At 39.9% G+C, this 26545-nt stretch overlaps 2 protein-coding genes and 1 long non-coding RNA gene across 13 annotated transcripts in view; 1 reads left to right on the top strand and 2 right to left on the bottom strand.

Annotated features, from left to right (window-relative positions):
* Positions 1–26545, bottom strand: part of Erich1 (glutamate-rich 1) — a gene marked incomplete at its 5' end in the record, with an annotated part of 52793804 nt that overhangs the window by 14045548 nt on the left and 38721711 nt on the right.
* The window catches only part of LOC148000601 (uncharacterized), a 251643-nt gene that overhangs the window by 212231 nt on the left and 12867 nt on the right, over positions 1–26545 (bottom strand). The gene's annotated exons all lie outside the window — the stretch shown is intronic.
* LOC148000602 (uncharacterized) lies at positions 75–7985 on the top strand. Of its 4 annotated transcripts, none has more exons than XR_015640037.1 (6): positions 75–161; positions 647–713; positions 921–1007; positions 3102–3256; positions 3546–3585; positions 5394–7985. It is a non-coding gene; the product is annotated as an uncharacterized LOC148000602 (long non-coding RNA). The 4 variants fall into 4 exon arrangements; XR_015640035.1 differs by having other exon boundaries at positions 825–1007; positions 5394–7196; XR_015640036.1 differs by lacking the exon at positions 3546–3585 and having other exon boundaries at positions 5394–7200.

Genomic DNA, 26545 nt, shown 5'->3' with positions numbered 1-26545 from the left:
TACGTTAGCGAGGAGCTAGTAGGCAAATATTAGTTTAGGTGATGTCTATAAAATAAGCCTAGATAGGGATTTACCTTTCTTTTTTTCCAAACAAATATCACTGCCACTGTCCCATCAGGACACCAGCAAAAGAATAAGCAAATTGGGTGGACATATAGGAGGTGGGTAACCAATTACACAACATAATATCTCTGTGTTGTGACATATACTTAGTTTCATCAAGAAAATTTATGTTGTACCTTAGGACAGCCAATAAGCTTTTCTCTGTCTCTCTGGGCATGTGTACTTCTGAAGACAGCCTAGCTGGGTCTTGATGTCCCTATAGTTAGTTCTGTATAGTTTGCCAAGGTTAGTATCTCTTGTATACATATTAGTTGGAGCTTCTCAAATTTGGCCAATTCTATTCTACTGATACTCAATTTTTAAGAAGACAGTTGTGCTATGAAAACAAATGATTCCAATTTTTAAGAGGCAGGCATGAGAGCTTCTCCCCTAATAAATACAAAAGTTCTGCTTTAATTTCCAAGCTTACCTCACTAGAGGATGGCTAACTTAGTAGTCATGATATTATGTGTCATCAATCATTACTAAGGTCCTGTAATTACCTATACTTACTTTCATTTTTATATAACTTTTATATTTCTAGGACTCTATCAAAAAGGTTAAGGCAGATTATCACTGTATTTATTCAAGCCTATTTAGAGCTGCTTAAGGTTTGTATTTGAAAAGCCCCTGCTATTCCTCGCTACTGTTTCTTTTTCCCTTTCCATCCATCTCTATCTTTTCCCATTTCAACACCCATGTATCATAATATATTGTTGCAGAAAAGAGTAGTCTTTTTGTCCAAACTGGAGAACCGTCTAACTAATGTGTATCTGTTACACCATGTGCTCTTGGACCCCAACTACATTTTATAACAGATCTATTTTCTGGCATTATATTATGGGGCTTGTGACTGCTGTGTGTTACTCAAGATTCCTTGCCTGGACTTATCTCAGCTATAAGAGGTAGGTAGTTCTTGCTGCCCACCATGGTTGAATGTCAGGGGCTATAGTTCTGCTTTCTACCCTGGATTCTCACGGCCACTGTCGCCTATCATCACAGAGTCTCAAGTTTGCACAACTACGCCAGTTTGGTTGGTCCTTGAGTTCCAAACTGGAATAATCATGGAAACTCTATCTGGCTCAATGCTGGAAGGGATATGTGGGAAAGGTTTAGAATGAGACTATTATTTTTCCAAGGAGTGAAAGCATTGTTATATTTTTGTTAATATATAGCAAAGGGAACCAGGCCTAACTTGCTGTTTTCATGGGAACAAAAACTGCCTGAGCATATTTTCTTTTAACTCTTTGAAGAATCTGTAGCTATATTTTCAATTAAACCCATTTGGCATCTAGGTCCCTCTGATGTTTCAAGGCAGATGCAATTATATTCTTTTTTTGCTCTTTTCTTTTGATTTAGAGTAATATGTAGCCGAGACTGAGCTCTAGCTGCCTGTACAGCTAAAGACGAATTCCAACTTCTAATTAGCCTGTGGCCACAACAACATTTGCTGGGATGCATGGTGCAGTGCAATGACGCAGAGGTGCTGCAAATGAAAGCCAGCCAAGGGTCTGTGCATGCCAGACAGCACTCTACCAGCTGGGCTACACTCCCAGCACCTCTGCTCATTTTTAAAATAAGTATATTAAACTCGAGACAGTTGAAATAGCAGCAGTCACACATCTAGACAATAGAAGCGGAAAAATATAGCTAGATTTACTTCTGAGATCAGGTTCCTGATGATATCGAACAGTCATTCTACTGGAATTGAAATTGTTTCCTTTAATCACTGTTCTTCTATGTCTAGCTATGCACATGACTATCTTTCTTAGGCTTTTGTCGTATGGTTAGTTAGGTATACAAAGGTAAAATTTATAAGGCTGAAAGAGTTAAATGTCAATTAAAATGCAAGAGAAGAGAGTAGAAACTTGTCCTAGAATGTGGAGTATGGAAAATAAAGTGAGAGCTTCTAAGACACAAGAGAATGTGATTATTAGCTCTTCCTGTAAATACATTGTATACGCATAGTCCAGTGGTACAATCAATTTATAGGTCATGGTTTCTCAACATTTTGAGAACCGAAAATCTTGAGATATACAAATGTACCAGTGTATACTATGCCTGAAGTCCTGAGCTTAGTCTGTCACTACACATCTACCTATTATAGGACCATCTATCTGTTTACAAGTCCTACCCAACAAGGATTGTTTTAGTTATTTTTCTGTAGATGTAAAAGACATCAAGGCAGCTCATAAAAAGAAGCTGGTAATAAGATATTTGCTTACAGTTTCACAGTGTTAGTTCATCATAGAAGAAAGCATGGCATCAGGCAGGCTAACATAGTAACTAAGGGCTTACATTTTATTTGCAAGATAGCTGCAGAAGGGGAGTAACTGGGTGTGCCATAGGATTTTGAAACATCAAACCCCATACACAGTGACACACCTCCTCCAACAAGGCCACACCTCCTGACCCTTCCTAAACAGTTCCACTAACTGCGGACCAAACATTAAAATATATGAGCCTATAAGAGCCATTCTCACCACAAGGACCAAATTATTTACTCTCCTCAGAAAATAAAGACATTAACAAAATGTTCCAAGCGAGGTTATCAAGGCGTTAATAGCACTGTTATGTCAGAGAGGTTCTCCTAACCAAACATCCATGAACCCACTAGAATACACAACCTATCTTCTGTTTACCCTGCACAATGCCTACCATCAGAGAGTTCCATACATTGAACTAGGTCATGTAAATGCTTCCCTGTGAAGAGGAGGCCAGGGAAAGTGAAGAGATGTGGCCAGAGAGAATCCACCCTACACATATAGCCTCTTTCAATGCCTTTTACTTCACATTTTCTGATGTCAGATATGGGCTATTGGGTTGATGGTAGAATAAGAAACCTGCCAATTTGGACATAAGATTCCTAAGCAAAAACAGGACAGTTTTGGATTTATTATTGCTGATATCATGTTGAACAGGGGAGCCAAGAAGAGGTGTCAGCTCACATTTGTGTCTATTCCATGATGGGATAAATGTATGTTATTCTCTACTCACAGGAAATAGCCTTTTGGCCTGCGCTGGTGGAACTCAAATGGATAAAGGGGATAAAATGGATAAAGGTGCAGACAGTTCTGTCAACTGTACTTTAAGCTGTCTAAATGCTTTCTACAAATTCCCACCTACACTGGACAAGGTCAAAAGCCTCAAGAAGGTACCACCTCATTAAGACTGATATGCACCTGCCTCTGAGCCTCTCACAATCATGCCTGATGCTAAAATTAGTCCTATAGACACCCAAGCACTCCATCTTTCTGTCTTTCATTTTGTCCCATTAAGCATAGAGGACAGTTAATAAAGGAAGAAAAATTAGTCTAACTAAATTAATTGAGCTCCAGTGGAAGGGAGGTGAGCATTGCCATTCAGTCTATTTCAGAAAGAACAATGGAGCTTTTATTGTTCATAATGTCTAGTGCCTCCATTCTTATTTAATGCTTTTATAGTTTTCAGGTGCACTGTACCTGCGGGGAAGGAAATTCAAAGGTACGCTTTGGCTTTGGTTCTTTCAAAAGGAAACAATAGAAACACATCTAAACAAAAGGAAACATACAAATTGGCCACATGAATACAACAAAGATAATTAATGGGTCATGAAATAATATTAGTGAACCCTGCATGGTGCCTTTCTCTGTAGCAAGCTGTGGTCAGGTGATTGACTTGTATGCAGGGACTAAAAGTGCTGCATGGTAGACTCCACACATGCTGTTTTCAGAAGAAAAGTTTCACTTTCCTTGTACACAGGAAGAGTAAACCTCTCAGGATCAGAAGATGCACAGAGATTATTTCCGTATTCTACATGACAAAAATAGAGAGTCATAGAACTGACCTTCTAGCTTGTGACAATACTGGACATGTCCTCATGTCCTTAGAAAGCAGAGGTTGTTGCTTCTATTGGGTTATACAGCTATTGGCCATGTTAGCAGGACTTCCACATTAATTAAATTGGATATAAAAACAGTGTATTTTCTATTGCTGGGTCTTCATACTGTAGTAGACATAAGAATCCTGTATGCCCTTCCACAACATCCAGAGAGGGGTTTGTAAATGGATTGTTCTAGTCTTCCATCCTGGGACATAGCATCCAGAGCCTTAGATGCCCTACAAATGAAAGAGGGTGTCTTCAAATTCCTTATAGGAAGAACCCATAGCGAAGGCAGCAGCCTTTCCTCTCTCATCCAACAGTTTGTCTGCAAAAGGGAAGGAGTAGCATGCATGTGCTGCATTTGAAAGGGTCCTTGTAGAAGCTTCTGTCTGCTACTCCTGCCATCATAGCGATGTAAAACCTCCCTGAGATCAGTTTGCTCTCCTGTAAGAGACCAAGCTGCAGGTCGTAGTGCAGCTTGCTCTGGTCCCAATTTGCTGGCAACTTCCTTCCTGAGAACTTCACTAATCAGACCCTTTGCCAGGCAGCCTTCTGGTAGCTAACATGCCTGTCAATGACTAATTCCAACACAGGCCTCCAACCTTACATAAAGACTTTAAAGCAGCACTCTGTTTGACTTTGTTCTTGTAACACGGGTTCTCTGGTGTACCACAGCATTAATAATGGCCGCAGCATTACCATCCCATGCTCAACAAAGGAATTCATTCCAGTGGTATGATATTAAGGATGATATTCTAGAAAGTTCTGTTCATGTATGGAAACCTCTTCCAGGAGCACACATAAGATGTTCCTGAAAAAGCTTTGGTGGAAAGAATTTCAGGATGAATTAAGGTCACAGACTGTTCTGAAAGTATGTAGATTCTCCAGCTGCATTCAGAAGGTCCCTCCATATAAATCTAAAACACCCTTCAAGTCACTGAACACTGGATACCAGTGCCCACCTTTTAAGCACTGAGTAGTGAATATCAGAGCCCACCACTGATAAGCTTAAGCTGCTTTTTCATAAGCTCATAAAAAATGAAATAAGCTTGGTGAAAATTAAGCATCAATCATTTGGGGGAAAAATTAGTGTCTTTTGTAAGAATTCAGACTCTTGAGATTCTGAGTTCAGTGTTGTTACACCAAAGCCTCATTTCAAACTTGTTTTCAAACCCCCACAATCAGTCTAAGGAGCCTAAAGCATAGACCTCAGTTTGAGTTTCACTTGACTGGCTAATACCACAGGAAGGTGATTTAACATTTTCTGAAAGATGATCCAATTCTCTCTCCTTGTTTCTAACGTCACTAATTGAGAGAAGGTAATTTTTATCTTTTCAATGAGACTTACAATTAGGAAATATTTCAAAGGACTTCTAGTCACTTGTCCTCTGCTTCCTCCCATATTCACTGCCTACTTTCTTTTCTTCAGGAGTATATTCTGATACTGAAGGAGAGAGAGATGCTGAAAATACGAACACATCTACTGCATAACCTCACTTTATCTGTATCCCTTGATTCTGATGTGTAGACTGCATGAAGGCTGCTCAGAGCCTGGAGTCCTCCAGCACAGATCTTCTAGAAGTAGACAGCAGACGAGACAGCAGCCCCTTAGGGCAACAATGTGTTTTCCTTTTGAGTGAACTGACAGATACAATCCTATGTCCTCATTGTGCACAACAAGATATTTTGAAATGTATATATCTGAAGAGCTGTTAAGTCTCTGCAATTCACAAACGTGAAACCTCACATGTGAGTTGAGTAGAATGAGAACATTTGACAGCCACTTCCTTTGAATTAACACTTTGTTTGTTTTTTTCAAAAGAGGGTATCATTATGTATTTCTGCCCATCCTGGAACCCTGGAACTCACTACCAGGCTGGGTCTAAACCCGCTGAAATCCTCCTGCCTCTGCCCTACCTCCCAAGTTCAAGGATTAAAGCATATACCACCATGTCCCGATGGAGTTGACACTCTACTTGGCAGTGGAACAGTAAGAGTGGAACAATAACAGCAAAGCTGTGCGATAATTCAGAGGAAGAAGAATATCATCAGCTTGGTGGCATCAGGCAAGGCGTAGAACAACTGGATTGCCTCAGAATTGAAGAACATGTCAAGAAGGACAAACAGTCCAGAGTAGAGCCTGCGTGGCCACAGTGTGCCGGGCAGTTTATTTAGATAGCAGAGAAAGAGAAACAAAACTGGCTAGCATCAAGGGACAAAGCATAAATCTTTATTTAGTCAGTGCCTATAGTTGATGGATGAAAACATTGTGAAAATAATACTTCTGTGTATAATCAGGGTAAAGTGGCAGGGCTTCATCAGGGAATAACACAGAAGACTTTGAAAAAATTCATGTGTCCTGTCTCCAGCCACCTTTCAGTTTATCTCTGTATTTCACTGACCTGCTATAGATTTACAGTTGAGGGAGTTACAGAGTTCATGTAAATGATTCTTGTCCAGACATATGTAGATTTTGCCTAGAAGGCATACTATTTCTGATTGCCCTGGGAATTGTGACCAATTTTGTCATATACATGTATAAGCTATGTAGGGTGAAATATTAAAAAAGGATGCACCATACTACACTATGTTGGGCATCAGCGGGCCACATAGCATCAGTAGAGTGTTCTCATCTCAGTAGACTCTCAGACCCTTTGCTCTGAAATCTCTTCACCCAACTCGCTAAGTTCCCTTGGCAGGTCACTACCACACCAGTCCCATATATCCAAATTCTGCATGCCCTGTTACCTTTCTCTTGAACTTAGTTGAGTCACTGGGTGAAGGAAATCACCACTCAAACGTAGTTTAGAATCAACAGGTAACTGAATTGCTGGGCACATCCTACTTAGTAAGCCATACCAAATTAAATCCTCCATGGCGGATCCATCATCTAACTGGGAACCTCTAGTTTGTTACATCTTCAACCCCAAGCTCTGTCCCCATCCAAAAATCCTCTAGTCCCTTTTCTCCTCCTCTCCTCCCCACTCTGACCTGGAAGTCCTGTCTACTCCTTGCCCAGTTCTTGGTCCCCTGAAATCTTTATCCATTAGGAGAAGGTTCTTGCCACAAAGCTCTTTGGAATTTTCTTTTGAGCCAGCTCTTAAAGTTTACTGGCTGCCTCATTAAGAAATGAGTTAAAGGTAGTGTTTCTTCCTGAGTTAACTTTTATCTGTTTATAGGCCCATGACTTACTACTTTTCAAAAAATGTTCTTTAATAAAGGAACTGTGCACAATACAGATTCAAACTCCTCCAGATAAGCTAATAATAAATAAATATATAAATACACAAAGTAAAGGATAGGATAGTAATCCTTGGGCAAACTCGAGAATGAGAATGTAGCAGAACCCTAGTGAAAGCCAAAAGAAAATAAGGAAACACAAGTATCCCCAGACCTGGAAGATATGGGGAAGAATGATGAATCATCCCATGAAGGATAGGTAGGTGTCTAATTAATATTCTCTAAGGTTAAATTTTAAAAAGTGAGCTAAGAGCAATCAAAAGACTGAGCTAACCCTTAGGGCAAGACTCAATACCTAGGTACCACATTCCATATTTTCTATAATATACTTTGAGAAGTCTGGTCTTACTAGTTACATGTCTATAACACAAAACTTATAGGAAGCTCAGGAAGAATGAGATGGTGGGGGTGGTTTTTTAAAGCTTAAACAGTAGTAATGATGGTGCTGTTTGGTGAGAATTCAAATTGATCTACTCCAGCCATCTATACACTCTCCCACGCTCCAGGCTAATTCTGAAGATAAGTCATACTTCGGGAAATAGTATAAATGAAATACTTGGCTGCACTTTATTGAGGTACCAAGAAGCAACCTCTGTCTCAAACATTATCAAGAGTATCTCAGTAAGAAAAACATAATAAAAGTGGGCACAGCCAGCAGCATGGAACCCAGGCTGGTACTAAGCAAAGGTACACGGGCACATTTTAAGCAACTCTAGCAAAATGGGCTGATAATTGCAGTGCTCAGATTCTGAGCTCCTTAAATACAAAGGATTATGTTCTCACCCCTTGCAAGATGAATGATAATTTACCGGTAAAGAGAGACATATTAGACCTGTCACAGGCAGATTTTGTAATAATCGGGGCTGCATTTGCAGGAGAATCCAAGTTCCACGTTGTCAGTTTCTGCTTTTCCAGTTAAATTAACTTCTCCAACAGTACACTCTGCTGGGAGGAAATGAAGGAAGGGTGGGGGGAGAGGATAAATTCAGATGTTACTAAATTCATCTGACTTTATTTGTTTGGAGTTAAAAGAAAAACAGTGAGACCCAAACACAGCTGCGCACTTTCGAAAAAGGCAGAAGCCTCTGTGTGATTCTTTTGTAGTCCGCCATTGCTCATCTCTAGGCTCCAAGGCAGTGACATGGGCCCAGAATCATTAACTCTCTCCTGTATCCTTGCTTTTGCCCTCCTATTGCTTCACTACTCCAGCTTGTCTGTGCATAAGGAGCATCCCTAACGACCATCCTGGCTTGGGCTTGTTCCCTCAGCCACTCTCTTCAATCAGTGACTCCTTCCCCAGACTTGATGTTTTTGTCAAAGTATCTAATGTATCTAAGCATCTAAGTGTTTAATGTACCACTCATGAAAAATTTATTGATTTTAATATGTCTCTGTGTTGTCTAGCACCCACTCACACTCCCAGACACAAACATAATGTTACGAGATCAAGGTATTACTCATTGTCATTTTCCCAGCATCTATAATAGTTTCTAGAGAATAACCAATAACTCCTAAATATTTGTTGCTTTAATAAATGATAAAATATTTGAAGGTATGGCTAAGGAAGGAAAAAAAACAAATGTAGATGTTAATCAATCTAAACTCAGACACTGCAAAAAAAAGCCTCTATGAAAAGTATCTTTTTCTGGGGGTCTGAGAACTTGTCCTGGTAGTCCAGTGACAAGAATACTTGCCGAGAGTTCACAAAGCCCTGAATTACACACACACACACACACACACACACACACACACACACACACACACACACACTATGGATTCAGGCTCCTAGGAGTCAGTATTCCAAGCCAAGTAGGACAAGTAAGTTTTATGTTGAGAAGCCCATGGAACTGATAGATGCAGCAAAGAATAAGTAAGCATAGTGGCTACATCACAAACAACTTGTTATGGTTCTTCAGCGTTTAGGTTCAATGTAATTGTCCAGTAGCTCAGGTCATTCCCAATGTCTGACACTGAATGATTCAAGTGGCCAAGCTCATCCCCCAGGCTGCTGTTTGAGTTGTGTATAAGCCTCATTACCTGAAGGCTCATTTTGGAAGGCTCTTCCAATGTTGCTTCTACAAAAACTTTCCTCTTATTTCCCAAAGGCTGTCACCAAATCTGCCCCTTTATGGCACTCTCCCTTGTCTCAGGGGTGCCATTAACACTTCTGTCCATAGTACAACTCAGGTTTGTGGTGTCCTGTTATGCTACCCAAGGCAAGTGCACAGCCTCTGGAAAAACCTGTGAACTACTTTTACACCTTTTAAGATAATTTCACTTTGATACTCCTGGCAAATGAATTAAAACCCAGTAGAGACCAAAGCATATGACAGGAGGTTTCTTCATTGCATCCATTAAAATTGGTTCATCCTAATCTGCCTTCTACTCATCATCTATGTCTAGCCTGGGCTCATTATGCTTCTAATATTCCCACGGTACTCCCTAGTAGCAATACTTGCCACACTTTGCAGGGCTATTTCTTTGATCTTTGCAGGCCCATAGCAACCTAGAACTTTCAACAGAAGAGAAAAGAAGGAGTCTGTTCAGGTATGTTGAAGAAGTCATTTTTGTCTCTGGGGTCCTCTGTAAGCTTAGAATTTTTTTAAAAACCTACTTTTAATAAAGGTGTTTAAATTCTTCAACCCCATTGTGGCCCACTATCCAAATGTAGGGGAGAAGAGGGGGTAAATAGGGCAAGAGGTTGTGAACCTGTTTAGAAGTAATTTTAAGGGGTAATTTCAATCTCTGTTGTCAGGATACCATAGTCCAATTCAGTAGAGTCAGGATACGAAACATGAATCAGCAGCAGTGACACAATCCAGTAGAAACAGCTAGGTCTTCACCAAATCTACATGAGTCAGTGGGAGTGATCAGAATCCCCCAGGTCATCACGAGTTCATTGCCATGCCTCTCTCAATGAAGTAAAGACCAATGAAGACATGCAAGACCAACCAAGCCAAAGCGTTTTAAGGCTAGCTATGCAAGCATGCTGTCACTGTCCATTGAGTCCAATTTGTATTCTCTCCAAACATCACATATCCTCCAACACCATGTGAGTCTAATCACATGACACTACCAGAAATTTCCACATTAGTCCTCTGTCATCCTTACTTCCTTTGATCTATTTCCTTCAGTCCTACATCTCACATTGAAGAGCCAGTATTCCTAAGTGGAATCCTATGGATTCCACATGTATAGTCTAGAGATTAAATCAGGATGCTGAAATTCTGTAGAAATCAGTTGTAGGAAAACTTAACTTTCCTAACTTCAGAAAGCTCATATGCATTGTTCAACTGATGATAATTATATGGCAGAATTTTAAAGATACAATATTTATACTAATCTCTCTCTGTCTCTCTCTCTGTCTCTCTGTCTCTCTTTCTGTCTCTCTCTGTCTCTCTCTCTGTCTCTGTCTCTCTCTCTGTCTCTGTCTGTCTCTGTCTCTCTCTCTGTCTGTCTCTGTCTGTCTCTGTCTCTCTCTCTCTCTCTCTCTCTCTCTCTCTCTCTCTCTCTCTCTCTCTCTGTCCAGGTTTTAGACATTGGTTATCCATCTTTATAAAATGAAACTCCTACCCTCAACACGTTTAAGTAAGTAGCTAACCAACTCTCTGTATATATACAGAACCCATCTTCGCTGAGGTTGAAGGATGCTGATCTTCAAGTCTCTGTGATGTAGCTATGCTATTCTATGGAGAATTAGGAATTTCTACATTTAAAATAATTTGACCAATTTTTCTCTGTTAGTAAATGGCAGAGCTGCCCCCAAGTCAGCACTGTCTAACATAAAAGTCCAAACACAATGTTCTCGTGCTTCTGCTTTCTTTATTTAACTTGTGGTTTAATTATTCTCACAAGAACAGATCGCATACTCAGGATAACTTCATAACTTTCATACTACACAGGCTATTTTGAAGACTTTAGATCTTTCTTAGGCAGTTCTTAAGTATCACCTAACAATAGAGAAGAGCTTACTCGTCTAGGACAAGCAGTTCCACAGTCACCAATTCAAGGGAGTAGACATGATCACACAATGCTTAACCTGTGCAGTCTTCTTACTATGGAGGTACAGTAACTAAGCCCGGAGAGCATCCAGCATACCATGAACAAAACAGAGATTGTACTCACCATTGTGCACTACTCATTTTAGAACATTCACTGCCTGGGAGGTAATGATGTTCTAGGCATCCTGTGAATGCCATCCTGTGAACAGGTTGATGCCTGCTATAGTTCCACTTCAACAATTTAAAAGAGAAGTGGATCCATGACTTTAGAAAGTGATGCTCAGTCACATCCAAATAAATCTAGAAGACATTCTCCTGCCACTTCTCTTCCAAAGTCACCAACCTTTCAGGCATACATCCTTGAAGAAACTAGCTACCACCAACATCTCTGTTGTATCTACAGAGTACGAAATGTCCACAGAAAGATGAGGAAGAAGTCAACTAGGTGAAAGACATCAGGAAAGATGAATTGTTTGGATCTTCTCCTAGCTGACTGCAGCTTCGGAGGCTGTGTGCTGAAATTTCTGTGATGAGAAAGACATCTAGACACTAATGGAAGAAACTTAAACTTCAGAAACTGAAGTCTAAAGTTATACTATGGACAACTGAGTCTTTTCTTCCACCATAAAATGATACTCGCCCATTTAAACTCACTCAGGACATGATTTAAATAATTATAATTATTCTCATAGCATAATATTATGATAAATAAATGTTCCTGGTGTTGCTACAATAATATAATAACATGATACACAAGTAACATGAAAATGACTGAATTTTCAAATCTTAGTCCCCCAAATCACTTCTCTATAACACTAACAAGAAAACATAGTTCTCAGTGTGTGATATATGCTGTTTCTACTTATAAATTTCTTATATGGTGAATAACATCAAGATTTTAAAAAGAAACCATGACACAATGTTTTTACCACAATCAGTCTTCAAATAAGGAAAGAGAAAATGAGTTGACAAAAATGCCAGCTGCAAACACAGACCTTGAGTTATCTGTAGCTTTGTACCCCAAAGCTTGACTGGTGACTAAATATAGACCTTCTCATCCCTAATATACCTAATACTTGTTTTCATTACAGCTCCATGAAGATCATCAGTGTTATTTTATCGGGTATCCAGAGAACTATATAGAATATTTCTAGACCTTTCTTCCCTCCATCTTGGGATAAGGACTCATCATAATTGCCATAGTGTATGCATTTGATCATAAAATATTGTTGGAGTCAGTGCTGTTAATTCAGATAGTAATCATAGGAAGTGAATACTACAGTTTCATCTGTAGTTTCCTATAGATAAAATGGGATGCTCTTCGGAATCAGCCAATGAACATCCCCATCCAAATTACTAGCCTCAATCCTCTTCCCACATCCATTCTCCACCCATCCTGTGCACTCCCACTCTCCTCCTCTTCTCTCCTAGGCTCTGTACCAAGGCTTCCTGTTTTTGCCACCCATTTCTACGTTTCAGTTTTACTAAAGCTAAACTCTCAGTTTCTCAGCTGCTCAACTTGAGATTCCCGCACGCCTCCTCTGCCTCTTAGCCAACCTTATAGTGAAATCGTGTCTGCTCCATACTTTGGTAACCAAGAACTCAGTCATGCCTCTCCCCCTCTGATAGATTAAAATCCTTCTTCAACCATCCAACAATATAAGTCCTTTCTCCCTTAAGTTCCTTCTGTGAGGTATTTTATCAAAGTGCTAGAAAGTAACAAGATTATCATATCCCCATTCTCAAACAACCAAAATTAGTTCATTTCTCTTTTCAACAACTATGTGGCAATCTTGGTGTACATAGAATATAGCCACAAACGTTTATTTTTGTAAGAGGCCACTTAATATTACCATTATGTCCTTAGTTTCAACACAAGCCAGTGTTTGGTATGGTATGGTATGGTATGGTATGGTATGGTATGGTATGGTATGGTATGGTATGATATGATATGGTACATTATATTCTGTTATATTACATTATGTTATGCACAATTTCAAAATACTCCCTCAGCTTGTGTCCTAATATTTTTGCTCCTGGTGCTCTCTCAATGACAGCTCTTTATCATAATTCATCTATCCTTTCAAACCTAATTCACTTGCCAACGTATCCTTTGGATTGTCTAACCCCATGTCAGAAATAATTGCCTCTTAATTTGAGTGCCTGCAGTTTATTTGTACATACACTTAGCCCTTATTCCTTTCCTCTGGGCTACCTCCAAAGTCCACAGAAGAAGGAATTTTAAGAGGATATGCTAATGAAGTTGCAGAGACATGGGTTATACTTACAGCTCTGCCCCTCACAGTTGTGTGACAATTATTCACTTTAAACAGCCCCAGCCTCTCCTTATCCTTTCAAAAGTATGGAAAATAACAGCTACTCCATACAGTTTTCGTGTAGATTAGAGACAACTTTATGCCTATAAATACCTGATATCATTTAAATAATTGATGGCATAAAGAAGTATTTGTCTCTAGGTGGCTTTCATTAAATCAAGCCCTCTGTTATTTCCTCTCTGGAGAAATAAAAAGCTGTGGCTTAGGAAATCTGGGACAACTCCATATCGACAATAACAAAACTGTGCAGGTTTTGTGGACGATAGTCTGGATAGTTCTGTGGACTCTTTAGCCTTAATTCAGAAGGTCATACAAAGCATCTTTCAGGACCCAGAGTATGGTATGCAGGGTGCCTCCCAGTAGATACTGTTACAATCACTACATTCGTTTGTAGGTATCCGTTTATTCTCCCAGCCTGCACTCTAGATTATATGCTTCTCACAATCTAGGTACTAAAAGAGCATGATTTTATTCATCCCTGGGTAACATTGATGCTTAAATGGAGTGCATTACAGAGTTAATAATGTTCAATTGACTTGAATTAAGTTTAACTGAATTGAAACTAATCAAACCTATGCCAAGAAAATGTGTGCATCAAAGAGAGAAAAATTTGCTATTTCAGATTCACTCCTTTGCCTTACAACTAAGCCTTGACTTCCTGCTCTGTTTACCGTAGCAGCACGTTCTCGGCGCCTCCCTCTCCTTTTCTTTCATTAGCTTCCATCTGCTGCATCTTCCGAGGAACATCCTTCTTCGGATGTATTGCCACGCCTAATTATTTCACTTTTGGATGCCCCAACTCTGAGATGGATATGTTATTTGTATAATATGTAAAATGTGTTTCATTAGTCTTGTGTATACAGCGAAGGGGGTGTGTTCATTATTCATGTTTGTTATTCCGGGAACTGCAAACACGTTTCTCATTCTGACTGTCCTGTGCCTCTCCGATGTGTCTTCCTTTTGCTCATGTCTCTTCAAAACCTGCCAGGCTCCAGTTATAATTATTTGAGTTTGTAGCTGATTAGTTAGGCTTTCCCGTGTCAATGTAACTTCCTGGAAAAGGGAAAATATGCACAGAAACCTCATAACCAACAGACGTTCAAACATTTTTCTCTGCTTCCAGCATCGTACAATACCAGACACCTCCCCAAATGAGGCCACTACATGTTTGCTAACCTGTTATCCATGCTCGGAAAGCAATCACTGACCTCATCTGTCTGCTCGGTCAGTGTGTAATCCACTGTTCCCTGGGAAAGTTGGGAAGATTGAAACCAAAGGTAATTGTAATCCTGTTATCAACAGCAGCGCTTTCATAGCAAATTACATTCAACACATTATTTCCACCAGGTTGAAAAATGGAAGCTAATAGCAGGACCCTTGGAATCATTTCTCTTATGTCAGCATCTAAGAATCAAGTGGCGGCCTAATAAGCACCCTGATGCTTATTAGAATCCTGATGCGAACCTGCAGAAGTTCTAATTCAGAGCATCTGGAATGGTGGCCAACCATCAGCTTATACACCAGAGGTCTCCGAATGACTGTAAAGCAGGTAGTCTGTTGAAAATGTGTTTAGTAACATTATTTGGAAGTATGATAAGGGGTTGGGGTAGAGCTAAGAGATAGAATGCTTCCATGGCATGTGCAATATGTTTTATTCTAAGTTTGGTCACCAGCCATACCTGGCTACATTGTGTGTGTGTGTCTCTGTGTGTGTGTGTGTGTGTGTGTGTGTGTGTGTGTGTGTATTAGCTAAGTACTTCATTACTGCTCACTAATATTACTAATTTATTCATACAAGAAATCTTATTGAGTCCCTCACATGGGTCAAGCACATTAGAGATAAAGCAATGAGTGAAGAACCTCTTTGCTTATAAAGTTGATACTAGAGTATCAGAGAGAGGTCAATTAACCAATCACAAATGAAGATATAGTATGTCTGAAGGTAGCAGATTCTATCAAAACTAAATAAATAAAGTGGTAAGTACCTACCAGGTTTCAAGTCAAAACAACCTTATAAATTGGGAGGGAAATGCATTCAAATGATTAGTAAGGGAAACACCATGCAGAAAAGCCAGCTCTTAGATCATGAATTCCAGAATCAATTTAAAATCTCAAATGTAGAAGTAAATGTCTAAGATAGTTCTGTTTGTTTGTTTGTTTGATTTAGTTTTTTGAAATAATGTTTCATATAGCCCAGGCTATCCTCAAACTCATCATGCAGCCAACACTTGCCCTGACCTCCTGATTAAGCTGCCTACCACTTCACAAATTCTTATATTACAGATATGTACCAAGATAAATTAGACAATCTCTCATTTCTTTGTTTTTGAGTAAACAGAGCTCTAGCATTATTTCTGTTTATGTTGCTAACCTTAAATTTTCTGGTTTAATAAAAAAGTTACATCATATTTTCTGCATTTTGGGAAAGATTAGAATCAGAAACTACCATGTGCATGAACTGTGAGTAGATTTTGGGTACTTGGATTTCCAATGATAAAATACAGATCAGGTAAGCTTGATCACCTTGGGTGATCATGCCAAGTGGAAGCCAGTGTGTTAACACCATCCACAGTCATCTAAGAGCTACATAGGGGCCACAGAATCAATTTCTAACACAGTGCATTTACATGGCCATAGGTTGAGTGCCATGGTTCCTTTGTGGACTGCTTGAATATTTTCACAATCATCACCCAGTCAAAGCAAGATAAATGCATTGGTAATGAAGGAAGCTGTAGGCTCTTTTCCATGATAGAGTTTCTAAAGTATTTACTGATTGCTTTTGTTGTTTTCTGTTGCCTGAAATGAAAACTAGGTGTGGTCATTTTGAATAAAAGTGGTGTCCATAGGTCCATAGGGTGAGGCACTATTAGGAGGTGTGCCCTTGTTGGAGTAAATATGTCTTTGTTAAGGGAAGTATGTCACTAGGGGTTAGGCTTTGAGGTCTCAGGAGCTCAAGTTTGGCCAGTGTGTCATTGTCTCTCCCTGCTGCTGTGTGAATCAAGATGTACAACTCTCATGTCCTTCTCCAGCACCATGTCTGCCTGCAGGCCACCAAGCTTCCTGCTGTGACAATGGACTAAGACTCTGATCTATAAGATAACCCCAATCAAATGTTTTCCTTTATGAAAGTAACCATGGCCATGATGTTTCTTTATGGTAATAAAAACATTAACTAGGTTTCAATAGAAGTGGGTACTAGAAGTGGGATTTAGTTGTCCATCCTTATAGGAAGATGGAGGAGAGTAGTGCTAAGAGTAATTTGAATTGTGAGGACTTGTCTCAAGGTGCTTCAGAGGAGGAAATTATAGTATGTGGCCTACAGACTCTTCTTGTTATATTTTGGTGAAGAATGTGACTGCATTTTGCCCTTGTCTGAAAAATCTGCCTAAGGCTAAATTGTAGAGTTTTAAAATTAATTGTGTTGGCAGAGAAATCTCAAAATAGCTGAAGCTCTCTAATGAAAGGGAGTTAGTTGAGCAAGGAAAAACATGAAATGTACAGTTCAAGGAGAAAGGGGCACCAGGAAGTGAAATGGAGCCAAAGGGAATGGTGACCTCATGGCAAGACCCCACCCAACTAAGTTTCCAACTTTTGAAAGAAATCAAAGGAAAGGTTAGGCCTGGATGTAGTGCATGACCTTAGTCCTAGTAGTTCAGAGGCAGAAACAATTCAGTAAAGATAATCCCTCCATGGCTTCTACATCAGCTCCTGACTCTAAGATCATGTGCTGTTTGAGTTCTTGTTCTGACTTCCTTCAATAACAAATAGCAATGTGGAAGTGTCAGCCAAATAAACCTTTTTCTACCAACTTGCTTTTTGGTCATGGTCTTTCACTACAATAGAAACCCTAACTAACACACTAGGGCATACCCATCGAAAGAAAGAGAATAGTATGTGTAAGTGCATTTCAAACTAACATGGCTTCCAATGTTCCCTTCAGTTCCCTTCAAAGTCTTCCTGAGAGATGATCTAATAGCTATTTCTCCCTGCTAAACTGACTTAATTTCAAGTTAGAAAAAGCAATCTCCTTCTGACCTTCCTTTGGGTGGTTGAATATCCCTGACCTTTATGACTTTCGGAATGATATTTTGTTGCTATAATAAAATAGGGTAAACTTTAATGCTATTTTACTCAATAAAGGCTCATTTCTAAGTAAATACCATAGGCTTCCCTCACAAGTTCACAGTTAATGAGACTAAAAGTAGCCAGTGAGAGCGAACATGGCATTCCCAAACTTATTTCACCTGATTTTCATTTTCATTTTCTTTTTCTATTGAATCACGGTTCAGTAGAGTTCAAAAGCCAAACTTGAACAGATTTACTATGTGACCTTAGGCACAGATCTTTTCTTGGCACTTGGTATCTGTATGAAGTAAAATGTTAAAAAGTTTCTTAGAGTCATGTTCTGTTGGTAATCTTGGACAACTGTCTCAGCCCTTAAGAAATCTGCCAGACTCTAAGGTGAAGTATTCTCTTTCTCCAACTGACTCTTGAAGAGTTAGTGAATACCCAGTCCATTGATAAGTTAGTGTAACACCTCAGCCCTCTATATGATAGATACAAGGTCAGAAAGCTTATTCATGTCTTGGAAAAATAATGTTCCATCAAGCACATTGATCTAGGGTTGCATCTGCATGCAGCAGATCACCTTTGTGAACTAAAAATTCTTTGAGTACTATTACATTTTATAGAAATCATGTGATCCAAATTGTGAAGTCTACAAGAGGCACATACTGTACATCCCTCTTTAACTATTAACATGGCCAATTATGAACCATGTCCAACCTTGTACGTTGCACATAGCAATTTTCCTTAACATTGTTTACAGCCTATAGGTTGCAATCATTTTACATTTCTTTTTCTACATTGATTTTCCTTCCCTTTTGTGCTTACAAAAAGCTAATTAATTTAGTACCATCAAATACAGCTAGTTGATATTTTTTCTCTAAGTGATTTTTTTCTAAAAGTGCAATGATTTCTTCTTTTTAATTAAAAACCAAGTTGTTAATACATGAGACATCAATAAACAGCTCAAAACAGTGTCCTAAAGTCATGAAGTTTCAAATAATTATGGTAGAAATTTATGCCATTTTAGTAAGTTCATTCATTTCACAGTAGTACTTTGCTACACAGCTAATACTTCGGCAAAATTCGGACTGAAAAAGTAAGCATTTTATCCCTCACACTGGATTCAGAGAGACTTGAATATCTCCAATGTCATACTCTCTAGAGCATATATTGGGAACCCTCCATTGAAAACTCTTCCAGGTTTTGGATACTCTCCCAAGTTCTAGCTATTCAAATTTATATTCCACTCATAAACCCATCTTTCATAAATCCAAGGGGATATAAAATTTCTCAATGCAGATAAAAAAAATGACAGAGTAACATGAGCTAACACTTAGTGGTGGGATATGCCATGTTTCATCAAATACACAACAAAGAAACTCAGAAAAGCAAAAACTTTAGCAGGCACAAAATATTCCCAAACTCTTTTCTGTCCCTGCTGCATGACGTCACTGCTGGTATATAGTAACCTCGGTCTTCTGCCTTAATTATAATCTCAAGAGGTAATATCAGATACTTTCAATACTCTTTATATGTTCTTGGGAAAATATGATGACATTGAGTTCAAATGTGCAAGGTTAGATAAAAAAGTAACAGGCATGTTTATATCAAACACAGGCTAGCTTCCTATTGAACACAAAACTCACACAAAATGTTCGGTCAACACAAGACAGAAAACTGTTCTGTGTTGGATTCACCATGACAATGAAGTGTGCATAAGCTCATATAGTATATACTTTAAACAGAATTAGGGGGAGGAACCTAGAGAAACCATGTCTACTTGCAATTTCCATCAGATATTAGGATTTTGGAGCCAAATTCAAGAAGAGATGATAAGAAAGGTGATGGGCAAAAGTCTCCAAATGCTGTCTTCTAAGGAAAAAGGCTAGACTCTAGGCCAAAAAAAAAAAATCAATCTTGGCTACGTGAGTACCCAAGTGGGTAATGATGGTCTTTACTCCATCTGCAATTAACAAACAAAAACGTAATTCTGACTTATGAAAAACGGTCTACAGACACATGGTCATCTTTTCACATTGAAGTTGATGTGCAGATACATTCAGCCAGCTTCCTTTTTATTGGGTAGGACATCAAAAAAAAAAAAAGTATTGAGTTGGAGAAAGGCTTCAAAATAACCCTTTGCAGATCAAAGGGACATGTTTTCAAAGATTTTCCAATATGATACCTTGGACATTGTCTCCTCTCTGCACCCAACTTCCATCATATCCCCTTGCCTTCTTGGAAAAACAATCCTTTTAAGTGATTAAGTGCTTCTCATACTTTAAACGGCTGCAGTATGAATTCTTATTGGCCATTCTCATTTGTGAAGTCAGGAAGAAAAAAAGAAAACGAGACATTCAGAGCTTGGTAGAGTTGGTAGAGTTGGTAGAGTTGGTAGGAGCAAGTTGCAATGCTTCTGTCTATAGGGTTCACCCCAAGGTGAAACAGCATTAGATAGTGAACACACTGCACAAATCAGCAGCCTCTACTTGATTTCCATTTGAAGACATGTCTAGCTGAGGAAAGCATGGATAGCTAGCTACATGCTCTACCTCTTAGTGATGGATGGATGGTGTGTTGGTGACCGGTCTCCTGACAAAAGCCCCGACTTTGGGAGGGCACATTTCACCGTGCAAGGTAAGTCTTGGTGGTGGAAGCTGGAGGCGGCTTGTCACACTGCATCTGCAGCCAGGAAGCAGAGGGTGAGGACTGCTAAGCTCACCTTCTTCTTTGAGGTGTCAGCTTGTGGACTAGAACTGCCCACAATAAGGCAGGCCTTCCCACTACAATGAGTTAATTGAACGAGTCAAGATAATCCCTTTCAGGCCTGCACAGGGGCTTATCTCACAAGTTACTCTAGGTCCTGTAAAGTTGACCTACCATTATAGATGGTAGGTAACTGTGTAATATATATAATAAAAATATAATAATAAAATAAACAATAAAATAATATATAATATAATAATACATAATAAATAGTGTCGAACCCCTATTTCTTGGTATATAAAATGCAAATATACTCACATCACAAAATAGCTGTGTTGAAAGCTGCACATAGAAATGGCTACATAACACTACGTCTGGAAGGCAATAAAGATGGATAAAGACGGGAGACTCCAGAGAGAGGCCATCTAGACTTAAAATTTTTCTCCACTACTAGTTAGTTGTATGACTCAGGAACACTTAACTTCATGGTGTTTCAATTTCTTTCATGAAAAATTCAGAGGATGTGGTGATGAATGGTGCTAAGCATACCTGGCAATTTCTGAGTGCCAGCTTCTATGTGTATGGTGTCGCTACTGATGCTAACGTTGAGTCATAGCAATGACAACACCTTGACTAAAGCAGGAAGTTGTAAGAGCAACCAGAAGGAAGAAAATGATAGCGTTGGCCAAAGTAACTTCTAAGAAAGGAAGGAAAATGCTGTGCACCCACAGTCCCACTAACTCATGGGCAGTTGTTTAGAAATGAGTTCTTTGAAATAATAAGGTGGAGAGGCAGATTTAGAAACACTGCTTTTTGACATATCCTATGCTCCAGGGCCAGTCTGATAAGTATAGATCTCACTCCTCACTCCTCAAAGAATCTTTCCTTTACAGAATGAAGAGACCATTACAGAAAGCCATAAAAATACAGAGAACAACGAACCATGGGTGCCTAGCCCCCAATGATATGGCCACACCACAACACTTATACCTGAGCTTCAGGAAACCTGGAACAGGGGCAGAAAGATTATAAGAGCCAGAGGACCAGGAAATCTGATATAAGATCATGCCTTCGAGCTTTGACAAGGAGGTGTAGGAACAAAGAGAGGGAAAACAACATAGTTAGATTTTAATTAAAATGTAAAAACATGGGGCTGGGGATTTAGCTCAGTGGTAGAGCGCTTACCTAGGAAGCGCAAGGCCCTGGGTTCGGTCCCCAGCTCCGAAAAAAAGAACCAAAAAAAAAAATGTAAAAACATATCCAACATATTATTTAGATCACCTTGTCTTTGAAAACAACTTATCACTTTGCAATGTGGCTGCAGAGCCATAATCCTATTTAATCCTCAAACCAGTCTTTTTGTGACACCTGGAAAAAGTGTGACATGGTACTATAGGAAGAGCTGAGAGTTTTACATCTTGATACCCATGTAGGAGAAAAATGTGAACTACACTGGGCATAGAGATTAGGCATATGAGACCTCAAAGCCTGCTCTCACAGTGACACATCTCCTCCAATAAGGCCACATCTTATCCATCAGTGCCATACCTCCTAATAGTGCCAGTCTCTATGGGCCAAGCATTCAAAACACAAGACTCTATGGGGGCCATTCCTATTCAAACCACCACACAGATGACAGGGTATTCGCCTCATCTGACTCTCCCAGAAGTAGATGACCCATACCAGTCACTTATATGCTGCACAATCTTGAATCCCAATGAAGTGTATTAGTCAATTTTTTGTGGTCTATGGAGCAACTGAGAAACCTTCCTCCATATGCAAAAATGCATGGGAGAGTCTTTTCTTGCAGTTAATATTATTCTTAAAGGTAACATTTAAACATACAAGGGGTGGGAGGAGAATGGAAGGAGGGAAGGGGAGAGACACCCGGGGGTGGGGGAAGAGAGAGAGAGAGAGAGAGAGAGAGAGAGAGAGAGAGAGAGAGAGAATGAATATGAATGAGCCTCCTTTCCTGAAGAAGAAAAAGTCCAAGGTAGAGAGGGTGGTACAGGCAACCATGACCCATGATAGGTGGGCTCCATAGTAGCACTAAAGGTGAGGCTGGTCCTCTCAGAAGTGCTGCAGCACAAGCTATACGGAGAGGCTGTTGCTGCCAGCTTCCACTACTCTCTACCATAGTACAGGGAAAGGATGTCATTAATAATCATTAGCACGGGGCTACAGGTGCTACAGCAGATGTTGCCTGGCAGGAAAATTGGCAGCATCTGAGAACACAAACCAGGAAGTAATTTTCATCATGGGACAAGTCCCAAAAGATGTCCAACCTAATTCAGAATGTGTTCACTCTTCTGGCCTTCAGATGGTGGGAATTTCACCTCATCTGACTCTCCCAGGAGGTAGATGCCCTGTGCCTGCATCTTCCTTGCGTCACAGAACACCCATAATCTTGAATCCCATTGAAGTGTATTCATATATTTTTATGTGTTTTTTCCTCCTCCTCCTCTAGGAGGATGATAAGGTTATAGAGAAAATGCACCATCCTCCCTTTAATGTTGTGCTTCTAGCACCTAGAACATGACCTATGCCTAGTTATTATCAGATGAATGAGTGTACAAATGGAGAAATGAGGCAGAAGATCAGTGGATGGCACATGGAAATGGCAGCCTGTAAGGGACGTTTTTCAATTAATCTTCACCTTTTAAATTTGACGTCCTCAAAGCTGACCTGGCGAACACTCTACTTTCAGAAGAGCATCACCTTGTCTTTGAAAAACAACTTATCACTTTGCAATGTGGCTGCAGAGCCCTAATCCTATTTAATCCTCAAACCAGTCTTTTTGTGACACCTGGAAAAAGTGTGATCACAAATCTTGAAAACAGATCGCAGAGAACAAGTGACTTTCCTGATGTCGCGCTGTAAATACTGACATCAAATTTTAATCAAACTTTCATAGTGGCCTCATGCAGGTTCTTCCTCCACTACTTTACCCTCTTTCCCCAGCGCTACTTCACTGGAACTAGGAAAGCAGCCCTCACTCACAGTGACCACCGCTGGGAAGACAAGCTGACCAGAAACCATTGCAACGCAAAGCCAAGGCTCTTAAGCTTCCCTTCCTAGCCTATTCATTACTATTCACTGCAGAAAACTGGGGTCCCTGCTCCTTTAAGATTGGTGAACAGAGAGTGGGATTTAGGATAAAGAAGCAATGTGTTCCCCAAGACACATGACGTTCCGTGTAGGTGCAGGATGATATATTTTCCATTCTGTAGAGCTAACCACCTACTAAAGTTTGAAGGTGTTTGAAGGTAGAAAAAAAATGTTATTTTCTTACCTAATCTAAATCAAGAGAAGCTACATGTCTGTAGATGCAAGACAATGAAAGGGCAGGCTTGGACAACTGTATATAAGCCCCAAAACTCCACTCAACCTAGCAAAAATGAAAGGGTTTGCCAGGAGCAAAATTGAATATTAAAATGACAGCTGGGTTTGAGTTCTGTGGGCGGCGCTTTATTCTTGGGGTCCAGTTAGGAGCAACAGGACTCAAACAACTGCAAATTGCTGTGGCATGAAAGGCACAGGTAAATAATGAAAGGGACTGGATGATCTGCATCAGGAAGGACCCAATCAGAAAAGCAAAACCAGGAGAGTAGACTAGAACAGCAAGGTAACAAGAAATCAGCTTGTGAAATTATGGGATCTGACCAAGCACCAAGTTCCACAAGGTGGTTTGCATAAGGGAAGGCTTGAAGTCCACAAGCACAGGGTGAATGAAGCTTGCTGTGCACAAGTCTATCTGTCATCTCTCCATCTGCCTCCCCACCTTCCTGCTCTCTGCAAGGAAGTCTTCTTTTAAAGACTCCCATTGGACTAAAGAAAACCTACTTATGGTAACTCCAGTAATTCAAAGGAGAACATCTTAGGTGGACTACTCACAAACCCACTACAAGAGCCTAATTAATGGGAACTATACAATAAGATAGTCAACACAGATCCTAAAGTTTCTGGAGGCCCCCCCACAAGAAAGCAAAGAATTAAGTGCTTGCCACAAGGAAAGCCCCAATAGTCAACAGAGATGCCTGCAAGACATTAAGCATGAAACCCTCCTCCCTGACACAGCATTCCCATGGCAGTCCCAGACAGGCACTGTTTAGAACTTCTTCAGAACGATCCTACTCCCTGTCTTCCAGGGATATGCACAGCTGAACTGGCAGATATTTTGTTTAATGTGTATGGAAATCTGACAACCTCCCTATATGTTCTCCTTCCCCTTCTTAAGCATTGATTTGTTTAAAAAAAATGCACACCTGACTGTCCCAACATCAACTTCCTAGAGAACCAAAGTAGCCCAGTCATGGCTATAAGAGTAGTGATGCTGTGATCGCTCTTCTTCATTGGCAACTTGGCTACATCTGGAAGGAACAAAAATCTACACAGCTGGGTATACCTGTGAGGGATTTTTCTGAATTAGATCATTTGAAATGAGAAGACCCACCTGGATCTTTTGAGGTGAAAAATCTACCTTTAACTTGGGCCATACCTTCTAGTGTGTATAGAGGACAGGAAAGAAGGTAGTTCTTACTCTTTAATTGACTGTCCTCGCTCTCACATTAGAGTCCATTTCAGCAGCTCTCAATGGTCTCAAATGACCTTTGCACAGGGGTCACCTAAGACCACCAGAAACATCAGCTTTTTACATTACTGTTCACCGCAGTAACAAGATTACAGTTCTGAAGTAGCAACAAAAATTATTTTATGTTTTGAGGGTCACCACAACATGAGGAGCTGTACTAAAGGGTTGCAATATTAGGAAGGTTGAGAACCAATGGTATCCTCCTTTGATATTGTGGCATGAAGGCCAGTTGAGTTATCCAGGTATATGGATTGAAAAAGAACTAGATTCTAAGGCTTTCCCATAGTAGATAGCCATTGTTGGACTTCTGGACCACAGTCTGTAAACTAATGTAAAGAATCCCCTTCTCTCTCTCTCTCTCTCTCTCTCTCTCTCTCTCTCTCTCTCTCTCACACACACACACACACACACACACACACACACACACAGAGAGAGAGAGAGAGAGAGAGAGAGAGAGAGAGAGAGAGAGAGAGAGAGTTTTATTCTTCTAGAGAACCTTGGCGAATATAGAAGCTAAGGTAAACCAACCCCTAGCCCTTAGTCATGCAGCCTATAGCATAGACAATTACATACAGTACAAAATATTTAATAATCATGCTACGTGATTGGATTCCTATTTTATGTATCAATTATACTATATCTTTGTCATTGGTTTATAATATACTTTTACTAAAATATTTACTGTGAAAGAAAATACAAAGGGAGAAATAACACAGCCAGGGAGACTACTACATAACATACAGTGAAAAGAAGTGGGAACCGATGAGCAAAGAACTGTAGAAATCTGCCCAATAAAAAGCTGAGCTCGATTGTAGAGACAGAAATTATTCATTTACTGACAACACCAGGACAAGTATATAATGGAATGATTCTCCCAGTTCTTTGTCAAAGCTACCTACAGCAACATAGTTGAGATAGAGTTAAACTCACGTTGGACTCTTGACCGTTGAAGTAAGATTTATTGAGTGTGGAAGATTATGTATAATCGTCCCAAACTAAGCTCCTCACTCACGCCTCAGATCATAAATTGCAAATGATGTTGCATCCTGGGGAAAACGGCAGGCCAGTTGTATTCTTAAGTATTGAAAGGATATAGAAAAGATAGTCAGTGTAGCTGCTTTTATTTCTCCCATCATCCCTTGCAGAAACTTGAGTGGCCGCTGGAGGCCTGACCCCTACAACAAACTGTCTTTAGCCTTTTCATAGCCACCACGTAGGCTAAACTGTCCTCAAAGCCAACTAACTTGGAATGCAGTGAGTGATAAGCAGCTAGGGTTTGGTAAGGGCCTTCTTTCCGTGCCCAGCAGAAAAGAGGAGTCAACGCAGACCACATGCTGATATGTACCACAATTTTGCCACCATGCTATGCTAACACTGCTTCTTGTTTCATAATCCAAATCTAAATTGAGGCAAAGTATGCGAATTATCTCAATATGACACAGTACTGACCCACCTGACTGAACAAGCATGTGGGAATCTCAGTAACTACACACAGTTCAAAAGTTCCATGGGTCTACTCCAAAATAACAGAAGCAGCTGAAAAAAAAAATCCCTCTAAAGGAAAAGACAACACAGAGAAAGAATAAAAGAGGACCTTTTTCTTCTGCCACACACCAAAATCAACCCAAAAATGGACTAA

This window comes from Rattus norvegicus, chromosome 16 (assembly GCF_021556685.1).
Source record: "Rattus norvegicus strain SHRSP/BbbUtx chromosome 16, alternate assembly SHRSP_T2T, whole genome shotgun sequence".
NCBI classification, from domain to species: domain Eukaryota; kingdom Metazoa; phylum Chordata; class Mammalia; order Rodentia; family Muridae; genus Rattus; species Rattus norvegicus.
Note: the sequence above shows the minus strand (reverse complement) of the source record. Positions and strands in the feature narration are given on the sequence as shown.